The sequence below is a fragment of the Anguilla anguilla genome, chromosome 8 (genome assembly GCF_013347855.1).
Source record: "Anguilla anguilla isolate fAngAng1 chromosome 8, fAngAng1.pri, whole genome shotgun sequence".
NCBI lineage: Eukaryota > Metazoa > Chordata > Actinopteri > Anguilliformes > Anguillidae > Anguilla > Anguilla anguilla.
In genome coordinates this window covers 37,419,308-37,430,008 of record NC_049208.1, presented here as the reverse complement: position 1 = coordinate 37,430,008, position 10,701 = coordinate 37,419,308, and the positions used below count along the sequence as shown (strand labels likewise).

At 36.8% G+C, this 10,701-nt stretch overlaps 1 long non-coding RNA gene across 1 annotated transcript; it reads left to right on the top strand.

Moving 5' to 3' along the window:
• The first annotated feature begins 2,828 nt into the window (after positions 1-2,828).
• On the top strand, positions 2,829-9,412 carry LOC118232740. The gene is made up of 3 exons (XR_004766387.1): positions 2,829-2,988; positions 6,249-6,257; positions 8,270-9,412. It is a non-coding gene; the product is annotated as an uncharacterized LOC118232740 (long non-coding RNA).
• The last annotated feature ends 1,289 nt before the right edge of the window (positions 9,413-10,701 follow it).

Here is a 10,701-nt window from a genome sequence, read left to right as displayed (position 1 = left end):
AATTATCATAATGGCAAAAATATAGAGCCAGGGTTTTAGGGCTAGGGTTAGGATTGGTGTAAGCAGCCCCATGCAGACATGTTTCCATGAAGTTAGGGGTAAGAATTTTGGCTAAGGTTTAGGATTTGGGTTATAGTTAAGGTTTAGATTTGGGTTAGGGTTTAAGGCTATGGGTTTTAGGGTTAGGATTATGATGAGGATTATGGTTTAGGGTTAGGTTTTGGGGATATAACTGGCGATATGTTTTGGGGTTAGCTTGTTTGTCTTTATTTGTATCCTAATTTGCACTATAGGATATATCCTAATGTGGAGCAAAACATTTACACTTTCGAACTGGTTGAAAACTCTCGCAATTTCAGTCTTTAATTTTTAATATTGCTCCGTCTCAATCTGTGGCTAGCATTATTATTTAATTAATATCTATAACATAAATCATTTCATCAATATCAAATTTTACATTCTAAATGTTTCTTTTACTGTAATTTCTCATTTGCTATAGCTTATTACAAATTATTTTTAATTTAACAGGGTACGTCATGTTGTGAGCACAAACAACATTTTTTTTGTAAATAAAATTTGACAGATGCAGTTGTTTAAAAAGTAGTAGTATAAGTTATATAGTTTGCAAACATAAATTGATAACTGGAGAAGGCTTCCCCCAAAAGGGGGCACGATACCCCTTTACATTACAGCTTTGAACCACTGCCTGCTATTTATTTTCCTTAAAAGGAGATTGGTTTAAAAACAAACATGGAAACATGAAACTGCTATCCAAATATGTTTTAAGTTAACAGTAAATTTATTTCTTCAGGGGTTTTTCCCCCATATCACGCTATTGGAAATTTGCTATAATTTTAATCATGAAGCTAATAATTGATTGATTGAATGGCAGTTATTTAGCATCTTTATTTATTTATTTATTTTGTCACTGAATGTGAACTATTAGAGTTATTGGGATAATGATGAAATGTTGTTCCAGTCAAATTATTACCAAATAATTAGCTAGTAAAAACAACATGACAACTTCATTTTTAATTCATATTATTATCATGTAGAAGTTGTTTTGGCAAAGGGAGGGAGTACTCTGTAGGAGGGCCACCGAAATAAGTAATATTGTGCCTTCTTGAAAACTTCCTATTTTACAATTATTATTATGATTATTATTACTATTATTATTATTACTATTATTAGTAGTAGTAGTAGTAGTAGAAGCAGTAGTAGCAGTAGTAGTAGCAACAGAAGCAGTAGTTGTAGTAGTAGTGGTAGTAGTAGTAGTAGTTGTTGTTGTAGTAGTAGTAGTATTCAGTGAAACAGTAGAACATAACATTTTATTTATTTATTTACTCATTCATTTCCCTTTTCCAGGTCTGAACCATAGCTTAAATATAGCTTCTCATATTATTATGAAAACCTATAGGCCCTAATGTTTGAATAATAAGTCATGTTTATAATTCATTTAAAAAAACTCATTTTTTGTGCTTATGAAAGCAAAAGCTATTCATAAAATTTTAACTGAAAGAGAAATTTGGCATTGTTTTCAAAAAACAAATCAAAATTATATCACTCTGCACTACTACTATAGTGCGTAATTGTGAATTTTTTAAACATATAATTTCTTATTTTCTCAAAATTGAATTACTACAAAATAACATAATTTTTCATTTTTTGAGCATATGATATACATGTGTTCTAGTTAAGTAGATATAGTGTTTTGAAGTACTTCAGATACATTTTATTTTAAACATAATTAGTATTATTATGTGAATGACATATCAAGGCCTCTTTGCAATCAACAGTAGATACATAATTCACATGGAATAAAGCAATACACTACACAGGAAAGGGCAGTGACAAGCTGTTCGGATTTTTGTGATGTAAGCTACACGCATTATATTATTTTTACATACAAACATTTACTGTAACTCAGCTAGATAATTAGTGAAGCAATTCAATGTTAAGTGCCTTAACTGGAATTTAACACACAGGCTTGGACTCGTAAACTCGGTTCTGTATTCTGTAACCATTACGCCGGTCTGCAACATGGATCCCTTTTCATTAATTTAGATTGAACTCTCTGTTAACATTGTACATTGTTCATTGTATGGACACAACTCAGTCATACGAAAAGCAGCAATTGTTTTAATTAAGCCATCACAGCACAGAATATTACGTTAAAGTTTAAACTACCTCGGATGAAACACGTTAGAACACTGTTTCCAAAGTATTTCCAATTAAGTTTTGTAAGGTAGAGAAAGCAATCAGCTGACATATTACGTTTCCTTACATGGGAGTGAATAATTCAAAGCGTAACGCACCAAGTGGAGACCAATGCAATATCGCCAAATTTGTTTTTAAATATGAAACTATGAAGTAACACCTTTAAATATACGACATAAATAATCAGTCTCCAGTCAGTTGTGAGAACTCGAAGTTGCGGACCGTCCAGTTGCCTGGTCTTCGTGGTCTTTACAAGAGAAATATGGGGCCGTTGTTCTTCCACTTCACACATACTGCATCGGCTACGCAACTCTGATTGGCCTGTGGACCCTGCGTGAAGTCTTCAGACAAATCAGATGAGTTCTGAGTTGTGCGCGATGAGAAAAACAATCTGCGAAAACCAGGTCTATTGGTTATCAAACTGAGAGTGGATCGTTGAATTTTGTTCAAAACTATTGGACAGTGCTACGGTCGATCTAAAGAAAGAGGTGGACCTTCAGCGGGTTTCGTCTCTGAGTGGCAGGTTGTTCTGACATAGGCATGCGGCAGGAGGGGTTCTGTTTCCATGACAATGACGTCAATATAAGTGTCAGGTAACTAAAGGTCAAACTAAAGACAAGGGAGACGGAAGGAAACAGGAACAGAATGGCGGAGACCGTAGTCTTAAAACTGCGTTGTTAAAGCCGGAAAAATGATGAATATTATGACAGAACTGGTGTGTACATGATATGGCTTGCCTGAATTATTTTGGAATATTTGTTGGAGGTTGCGGTAAGAATTCAATAAAGTCTTCTTGGCTCATTTGATAGATTTTGCTTGCTAGCTAACATTAGTTTCAAATGTGGTAAGTTAGCCAGCTGAAGCTGCAAATTAGCCCCAGGGACTTTGACGGAGCTTAGCTACTTTCCTGCACTTGTGTGTAGCGAAGATGTTTAACTAACAGCGCACAGTGCATAGATTATGTTCAGTGCTTGGTCCGTTAGATTAGTAAACATCAATTGGATTCATTTCGATTAGTCAACAGCACTGTGACATTTTTTCTTCTCGTTGAGTAGCAACGACCTTAGCTACTTGGCGAACATATGGCTAACGTAGCTAGCCAGCCATGAAGCTACTTGGCTAATGTTACTCCACTAAAGTTAGTTTTTTCTTATTATTGAAGCTAGGTCTTTTATGATAATTCCCATATTGCATTCCACAATTGTGCATCATGCTTGCTATTAGTTGACAGAGTGCAAACTCGCTGGCGAACTAGACTAACAATTTTTATTGTAATTTTCAGAATCTTCCGACGTTACAATATGCTTGCACAAGATGACCTGATGGTCTGGAAGCTTGCGAGTTTAGGTGTCACGGATAGAAACTCTGCGAACGTGAGCCTGTGTAGCTTTGGCTTGCTACACGAAAACGTTACTAGGTTAGACGTCAAGCTATAGTCTTAACATCTCTGTAATAGTAAGCATACGGTAATGTAGCTAACCGCAAATTAATGTTTAATTCAATGTATAATTCGCTCTTCCTGTATGCTAGTTGGGGGCAGTTTAAGCTGAGCTAATTGAAGTAGTCAGTTTGCTAGCTAGTTAGCTTTGTGTTTTTAATACATTATGCATTTCCCTGATATTAACCTTTGTACATAGCTAGTGCTAGCTAGCTAATCACGGTAAGTTAATAGCTTAGCTAGGTTTCCTGCTGTATGAAGTTAGGTAAGTGTGCAGGTAGGCTAATGGTCGTTTTATTTCAATCGGAATAGGGAATGTGCATTGCATCAAGATAGATAGTTCACTTTATTAGTAGGCTAACTGTTGATCCGGTACTAAATTGCAGATCAGCGGAGAGCTTGCAAACTGGCTTGGTAACGTTAGCTACAACAGCTAAGCTAATGTTAGCGAGCTACGTTACAAGTCCGTGCAAGGGCAATGTCACTGGTTTCAATGTCGAATGATTATTTGATTACATTCTTTGTTAACTTTGTGAATAGATAAACGGTTTGCACCCTTAATGCATAGCAAAGATGAATACAAATGGTAGACAGTACAGTCAACTATGAATGTATCTATGGGTTTTACTTCGTAGTTGGCATATATAGAATTTGATTTCCTCTTACTGCATATTTGTCACACTGAATTGTTTCAGATCTTTGGACAAAAGGCAATATTAGACAAAGGGAAGCCGTTTTAACAAAGCACAACTTAAACGATCATTTAATTTATTTAATTAAAAAAATCAAATGCAAACATATTAATTGGTTATAAAAGTAAATGAAAGTAAATATCTTTTACGACTAAGGAAATTAATTGACAAATGCAGTTTGCATGTGTGGTTTATGTAGACTTGTACTTGAGTAACTCTCTGTCTTCGGAGTCATCCAATTGTGGTGTTGATGTCTCAATAGCATGTGCCTTCCACATTAGGGCAAAAGGTCAGGAGTTGAGATCTTTGCCAAGGGGACATTTCACTGGCCTGTCACCTTGCATTGTGCAGAAACGCCAGTTGGTGCAAAGCTCTGTGTTTTTGGACATGGAATCAAATTAATCCCCCATCTGCTCAGTGGGTGCTGCAGAATTTACTTGTCAAAGAACTATGGTTCTGTTGACCTTTAGTGACCTGTCTCAAGTCCTCACAAAAGCTACCCTTGCACCCCCCACACCACCCAACAGATGCATTAGGACAAAGACTCTAAACGCAAACAGGCCACACTGTTCGGCTGGACACTCATCCCTGTCTTAGCCACATTTATTAAGTGAGATCTTTGGTAATAATTCAACTTGCTCCATTCCATTGGTTAATGTGTATTGTCTTGACTGTGACAATTGTAGGTCATGATTTTTATTTATTTTTTTGCACTTCAAGTCAGCCACCTGGATATTTTATTGGAAGGACTCTGACTCCAAGGCTAATAATAATAATTAAATAATACATAATTATTATTATTTTGCTGCTGCTGTTGTCACTGGGTACAATGTAGGATTTGGAGAAAAGCTATACTGCATGTGCTTGTTCAACATTTTCTGTTGAAAAATGTGCACTTTATTTGTTCTTGGCTTACATTTTTTTTTGTTTGTTTTTGTTTGGGATCAACCATGAACAAGTCTTCAGTTGATGTGTGGGGAATTCTGGTGCAAAATGGCTGCAATGCATCACACAGTTGGGTGCTACTAGTGCTGAGCAATTAGTGTTTCTGAGTTAATTTTTTATTAGAAATTAAAAAAAGAAAACACTGTTTTCAGTGTTCCTCGCGGCACACATTAGCAAGTTAGCTAGTGAGATTGTCAAAATTATTAGACTAATTTTGAGGCAGATATGACATTCTGCTGAGTAAAAACTACTAGTTTGTTATAATGTTGGATACAGTCGTACGGTACATATAGTATCTGTTGGGCTAGCTCAAATATTGTTAGTGTCCTGCGAGTAGCCTGCTGGGCTTTGTGTGTTTCCGAACTGTCATGAAAGTTCCATGTCAGTAGGTGCAATGGATTATGGCCATTGTAGTTATTGTGATGGTTGTTTCTGTGCAAACTGTTGAGTATTTGTGTTTTGAAAACACAAACTTAAAAACAAAAATGTAAAAAAAAGAAGCACACCAAGCTTGGGAAAAACACAGTTTATCCACCAAATTAACACAATTCAGGGAATCAAACTGACATTAATTATTTAAGCACAAGAATGTCAGTTATTCGATCAGCAATAGGTGCAACACATGGTGGTTAAGAAGAGTTCCCCTCTTGTCGCTGTAAAACGCTTTGTTTGAAAAATATGTTTCAAAAATGTACTCAAAATTTAAGGGTATTTTTTCCTAAACGAGTACAATCACTCAACAGTTTGGAACAACCCTAGTCCAGCATTGTTCCAGTCATGCAACCCCAAACATTTTCCTATCGAGAATGTCAATGGCAAAATGTTCTGTTTTTGGGATAACTTTGAAGTGATCGTGAATTTTTAGCAGTGTAATGTCTAGAGAACTAGAGAATATAAATGATTTATGTGTTTGTGTGTGTTATATTTTCTGCATGCATTTCCTTGGAGCTCTGCAGAAAACCTAGGTAGGTTTTAAATCCTAAATGATATATCCTTTTGTAGTGTGCATGTTCATAGGCTACGTCACTTTGTACTGCTACTATGTGTCTGTACATTCTTTCATAGGCTACATTTGAATTGGTCTTGCATTAGGCTAATACCAGGAATTACCAGGAAATAAAAGGGTGTTTACTTGATTCTTAACTGAAATGAAATGTGTAATGTGATATGTTGAAGCAAGCTATGTTAGCTCATGCTCACTTGGCTGCACCATAATACTTGGTGGTATGTGTTTAGGGTGTTACAATTCTGAAACTAAAACCCACAGTCTCATTTCATCCTCTACTGCAGCCATTATGTATTATTATTGTTTATTTTAGACATTGCACTCCCTTGTTCCTTCTTTTGCACTACCTTATTGTCGCCCTTCTGGCAATTTGGCAAAACACCAGACTTCCACATAAGTGAAGTAGAGCACAGTTTAGACAGTCACTTTCACCATAAGATACTATTATTGTAATGATACGATATACAACTCTGTTTAGAATTCTGTCCTTGTCCCTACACATCAGAATTATCTAACAAACTTACAACTGGGGTTGCTGGAAAAGGCTTTGTTCATGCAGGAATGAAAGTGTGCTCACACAGTACTCCACTCTGTATGTCTATTAGCTGAGCTGTAAGTTGTCCATTACAGTGGCTTACTGTGTTGGTTGGTGTGCTGTGTCATTGTTAGATATGAACTGGCTAAGGAATGCTACAGTACTGTAACCTTACATATTACCATTACTTGAAATTACTTGGGCAACATATTTTAGGGCAAACCGACAGTTTCCAAGAGCAACAAGTGTGCAGTGGCGTAACCATGCTGCCATATGTAAACTGCCTACTGAGGTAAAAGTCAGTGAACAGCAACCAAGTGGCTTCATTCAGTGTTAAGTTTGTACAAATTCCCAGCTGAAAAATATTCTCTTTTTGTTCTGTAAAAGAACATAGACCTTAATTGAAGTATGTCTACTACAGATGTGTGGTTTGGTGGGACGCACCAACACCACACAGCTTTATTTATTTATTTTTTAATTTTCAGTGAGGATATTCTTCAGTTTTTTTTAATACTACTTAATTGCTGTTTTGCTTGGTTTAGGCCTTCTAAAACAAGTGAAGTAAAATGTTGTTTATATTCTAAATTAGAACTGATTTAATAAAACACATTAGTGAAGAAACAAGTGTTTCTCCTTTTATTTTCCCACCCAGCATTCCCCTTTGCTCAAAACAAAAAAGAAAAGCCAATCCCTAGCACAAATAATTGAGGTTTAGTATGAACTGGTTTAGACTTTAGTTCAGTTGTACACGTGAAACTAAAAGAACACTTGGTCTATCTTTGCATTTTAAATGTGACCTTCTGTGGTCATTCTAATGGATTTTTTTCTGCTCGATTACCTTTGTCCTCTTACCCACGGGTTTATGTTGGGTTTACTTGTATAGTTTTGTAGTGGTTCAGCGTCTGCAGTGTGATATGTAAATCACAAGCAACTCCAACAGAAAAACGAAAGTAGCATTCAGTCTAAATTTGTATGAAATTTGTACAAATGTTCACAAGCAAGCAGGAGGAACACAGTTTGGTAATTAAAGTTTGTGTAACATTACCTTTTGCGTGTCTTTGACAGTCGGGTCCAATTTTGTTTTCAACACTCCAGAAAATACTGCATCAACATCATCTCAGCTATATGAGCGATAGTTATTGACCACATTTATCACTGGTTGTGTCATTATGTTGCTGTCATTGAGTTTGGGCTCATTTTTCAAAACTGATTTTGAATTATTGGCCTATACATGTATGAAAGCAGACACCGTGCTCATTAGTTTAATTGGTTAAATGCAATTAAGTGGTTCTCACCTTTTGATGATGGACGAGTAGAAATGTGTAATATAGAAAATGCCTGAGTCAACCAGAAGGCTTTAGGGAAGCACATGTTGGCTGAATATGTCTCTAAATGCATTTATTTCTTTTTATCCTTTTGCCGTACCTGGAAAAAAGCCAGAGCAGCAGGGCTAAATTGCATCAAGAATCCAGGAGTGCTGCCTCAGCAAAAATGTGACTGTCAAGCACCATCTGCAGATATCTGTTTTTAGACCTAGCATTAAATGAAATCTCACTTCCACTTCTTATTCAAGTAAGATGAGAAAATGGAATTCCTTTACTTAAAGATCCTTGGTGTTGGTTCTCAAATGATGGCCAATTATTGTCATTTAAGTCATTCTTCAATAAAATTTTTTTAGTCTTGAATTGGCACATTATTTTTTTATATTTGTTTTATAACATTTAGCCCAATAGGTGTCCATTGCTCTGAAATAAGACTGACCTATCCTCTTAATAGGAATGGTAAACCTGGAGTTCAGGAAGAAAAGTCACCCATCCACGTATAGCAAATTATAAACTCGATGCAAATTGCATTTCTAATTCCAGAAATAATTAACAGTTTTAACAACCAAACCGCGGCAGGAGATAAAATGTAATTATCACGTACATCGGTTTGGTTTATTTTCAGCTTCCCATTGATGTCTAGTGTGACTGCGTCTTTCGTTCACGCGTTATTTTCCCAGCTATTTGTAAACGTTTTCAAAACACTGATCTTCCTCATTTAATCCAGTAAAATCTATACATCACAGTCAAAGGGAACAACTGTCACATTACACTGAAAACCACAAATTGCAGTAAATTATTACAGCAGTTTGTGGACTGACATAATCGCCTCCACCTGTAAGACATTAAAGCCACGGTTTGCTGGATGATTTGTTTCAGGCTCCTGACAGGTTTTGGCTTGGTGCTGGATGTGGGAGAAAACATATTTATGTAAACATGATGCTGAATTGGCTGTAAGTGAGGTAGAAAGGACCTGAGGAAATTCTCGTGTTGGTATTTCCCATGGCTGGCCTGCTGTCTGCAGAAGTCCCAAGCTGCACCCGCCTCTATCAGCTTTTGCACCCCCCCTGGAGAGCGGATCAAAGTGAACTCGCTGCTACGCTTCGTGTAGCTTTTAAGTGATTAAATGGGCCGACGTCTGCTTCATTGAACTGACTTTTTGCTCATTTCTGCTAATTTCTCCTCCCTATCCTTGTAAACAAAGTTGGCTCTGGCTTCATAAAACAAGTGTTGCATTAAAGTGTGAAAAATGCATAATTTGGAGTAAATTCTGAATGTTTGCTTTGTCTCACTTTCCTCCATTTGGATTCTCTATTTCCGAGCCATTTAGCTCAGTTAAATCTCTCGGTTTGTGATTTTAAAAGTGGCTCGGAGGTCATCCATGTGGCGATGTAATAAACCATTTATCATGGCTCTCCTGCAGTTAAATGCTGAAGTATTGGAACAGTGACACAATTTTAGTTGTTTTGGTTCTGTACTCCAGCACACTGGATTTAAAATCAAACAATGAATATTAAGTTAAAAGTGACTGTTCCGTGTAGGAATTACAGCCCTTTATATGTACACACACACACACAAACGCCACTATATTAATTCCCCTGGCTTTATTACATGCCATTTTCCCTTTACTGCAAATGGAATTGTAGAATTATAATTAAATTTGAAAATCTAGCAATTATCAACAATCTCATGTGGCTCATTTTCACATACCATCAAAAGTTATTACCTCTGTGTAAAGTTCTTCCAAATTCATATTCGGATGGAAGACTAAAGGTCCGCAAGGATTTCATTGGTAAATTGATGCCAGGGGTGGACATTAACCCTTCAGCAGGTATAGTAGTTATGTTCTGTTTTCCTTTTTGTTCATGTAAATAACTGGTCCACTGCACTCTTTCAACTACCACAGTAAGTAGAAGTGGGGGTAAAAGTGCCCTCTTCCAGCGGGACTGCGTCGCGGATCCCCATTCCTCTCTCGGATGCTAATTCCCCTGCCGCCAGCGGAAAAGGGCCGTCCGCAGCTGTAAACATCCCCGACTGGAAGCTGTGCAGTAACATCCTAGCTTTCAGTCAGATGTTTGCTGCCCCTGGCCGCCTTCAGCTCCGTGGAAGCAGGCGAGCGCTGTCCTTTGGCCTAAAACGGTTGCCAGTTTTTTGCACCAATTACTGTCTAATGTCTCTTGAAGGTTTCCTGTACACCTATGTAATCTCGTAATTGCTAGATTGGTTTGCTTTATCAAAGCCACTTTTTCTCAGTTTTTTTTTTTTTTCTTCCCACCAGGAGTTTATTAATTTAAGTCAGCAGGGCTTTAATCAAATGTGGTGTCCTTGATAAAGTAAGGTAACAGAGTGGATTACCAGAAAACGATAGACATTTCTGTTCAATTGGAGCTGTTGGAATAATCTGGATGTCTACATACCATGACAGTGCAAATAGTTTTTTAAATGTTGGAATTTCTGTGAAACTAATCCATTAACTGCGTAAATCTACTTCTCAATTTTCATGCTTAGCATTTAAGGGTGCCAAATTCCAAATCTGTTTGTTTTGC